Source organism: Cryptomeria japonica, unplaced genomic scaffold, assembly GCF_030272615.1.
Source record: "Cryptomeria japonica unplaced genomic scaffold, Sugi_1.0 HiC_scaffold_108, whole genome shotgun sequence".
Classification (NCBI taxonomy): Eukaryota; Viridiplantae; Streptophyta; class Pinopsida; order Cupressales; family Cupressaceae; genus Cryptomeria; species Cryptomeria japonica.
Window position 1 is genome coordinate 1 of NW_026728930.1, and position 2500 is coordinate 2500.

At 61.5% G+C, this 2500-nt stretch overlaps 1 non-coding gene across 1 annotated transcript; it reads left to right on the forward strand.

Moving 5' to 3' along the window:
- The first annotated feature begins 1838 nt into the window (after positions 1 to 1838).
- On the forward strand, positions 1839 to 1957 carry LOC131865305 (5S ribosomal RNA). The gene has a single exon (XR_009364033.1). It is a non-coding gene; the product is annotated as a 5S ribosomal RNA (ribosomal RNA).
- Positions 1958 to 2500: the final 543 nt, after the last annotated feature.

The following is a 2500-nucleotide window of genomic DNA, read 5'->3' on the forward strand; positions in this document are numbered from 1 at the left end:
GAACGCGGGTGCCATCTTGAGCCCTTCCTGGTGCGCAGCCCAGGCAAGTTGTGCGCACCAAGGTGCCCACCCTGGCGGAGGTGCGCGCCCGGGGCAAACCGGGCTCCGACTTCGTGCACTGCATGGTGCCCACCAAGGCGCGCAACCCAGCCAAGGTGCCCACCGCAGCGAAGGTGCACGCGAGGTGCGCACCCGAGGTGCACACCCGGGGCAAACCGAGCTCCGACTTCGTGCACGCCGCACCTTGGAGCACACTTCAGAGCGCTCCTTGGTGCGCACCAGGGCGCGCAACCCAGCCAAGGTGCTCACCCCGGCGAAGGTGCACGCGAGGTGCGCACCCGGGGCAAGCCGGGCTCGGACTTCGTGCACGCCGCACCTTGGAGCACACATCGGAGCGCTCCCGGGTTCGCACCAGCATTGCGCACCTTTGATGCGCTGCCTTCACTAATTTCCAGAAAAGGCAAAAAAAAAAAAAAAACGAGATTTTAAAATTTCCGTTTTGAAAGATAGTGAAAAAAACGGAACGCGGGTGCCATCTTGAGCCCGCCCTGGTGTGCAGCCCAGGCAAGTTGTGCGCACCAAGGCACCCACCCTGGCCAAGGTGGGTCACGGGGTGGGTCCTAGGGTGGGTAACGGGGTGGGTACTAAGGTGCGTGCCAAGGTGGGTCATGGGGTGGGTGCCAAGGTGGGCACCAGGGTGGGTGTGCACCAACCCTAGCCAGGGTAGGTCACGGGGTGGTTGTCGGGGTGGGCGTCAAGGAGCCAAGGTGGGTGGCAAGTAGCCAAGTTGCGTGCCAAGGTGGGTGTCGGGGTGGGTGCCAAGGATCCAAGGTGGGTGCCAAGGAACCAAGGTGGGTGTCTGGGTGGGTGCCGAGGTGGGAGCCAGGGTGGGTCCCAAGGTGAGTGCAAAGGTGGGTGCCAGGGTCAAGGTGAGTGCCAATGTGGGTTCCAAGGTGCCAGGGTCAGGGTGAGTGCCAATGTGGGTTCAAAGGTGCTAAGTTGGGTGCGAGGTTGGGTGCGAGGGTGGGTGGGTGCCAAGGTGTGCTAGGTGGAAGCCCGGGTGGGTCGGCATCCCATGGGTGTCGAGTTGGGTGCCTGATGGGTGCTTCTTGTCAAGTTTTAGTCGTCGGGACTCATTTCGAGCCTTAGAGGTCGTTTCTTGTCCGGTTGCCCTGTCTTCGACCTGGGAACCCAATTTTGGTCCTCGGGTCCCATTTTTTTTTGTCTCGCATCCCACTTTTGGCCTGTGGCCTTTTCGGGGTCGATTCTCGTTTTGGGCATCAGAGCATGTTTCTTCTCCTAAAACCCAATATTTGTTTATTAAGTCTCGGAACACATTTTTGTTCTCGTGGACCCATCATGGGTCTTGGAACGCATTTGTGGTCCTTGGGTCCCATTTTGCATCCCGAAACTTGTGTTTTGGTGCTTGATCCCTATTTTGGGTGCCCACCTTGCACCAAGTGCGCACCCGGGGCAAACCGAGCGCCTTGGTGCACCGGGGCAAGATCGAGCGTGCACCCGAGGCGCCCCGAACATGCACCAAGGTGCACTCGGCCCACATGTGAGCGCAGGTCGTTGCGCCCGAGGTGGTGTGTGGGCACCGCGTTGCAGACGGGACACTGCACGCACACGACGCCCCGTCCAGGTGCACGCACGTAGGCCGGGCCGGGTGCACACCCGACGCCCTAGCAAGGTGCGCGCACCCGGGCAGGGCTCACACTTGGCGAACGGGGCGCACTTCGCGAGGGAGGGTGTGCACCTCGACGGGGGTGGGTGGCCGGGGTGGATTCGCACGTGGGTCGCGGTTTGCTAAGTACACACTGCGACAAGCTCATAACGGGTGCGATCATACCAGCGTTAGTGCACCGGATCCCATCAGAACTCCGCAGTTAAGCGCGCTTGGGCCGGAGTAGTACTGGGATGGGTGACCTCCCGGGAAGTCCCGGTGTTGCACCCTTTTTTAGTTTTTCGTCGGGCGTCGCAATGCTATTTGAATAAACCTTTTGCCCGTTTGCGTTCTCGTCGGGGCCGGGCCGGGCCGGGGTGCGCTGCCCGCACTACCGCGCGCGCGGGGGCGACACCGAGCGCGCACCCGAGGCGCCCCGAGCACACAGGCCACGGTGCAACCCGGGCGTTGTGCGCGCACCCCGGTGCGCCCGAGGTGCTGCGCGCGCACCCAGGTGAAATCGGTGTGCACCTCGGCCAGTGCGCGCTCGGTCGAGTCGCGCACGTTGGCCAAGGTGCACGGTGATGTTTCTTACTCTAAGGTTCCGCACCAGACGCCCGGGACAGGTGAGCGAAGCTGGGCGGGGCCGGGTGCGCGGCCGGGGCAGGTGCACGCAGCTAGAGAGAGCTTTGGAGCACACCAGAGGTGCGCACCTTGGAGCACACTTCGGAGCGCACCAATGATGCGCTCCATTCAAAAGTTTCCTGAAAAGGCAAAAAAAGTTGAGATTATAGAATTTCCCACTTGAGAGATTGTAAAAAAAAAAAATTTAAA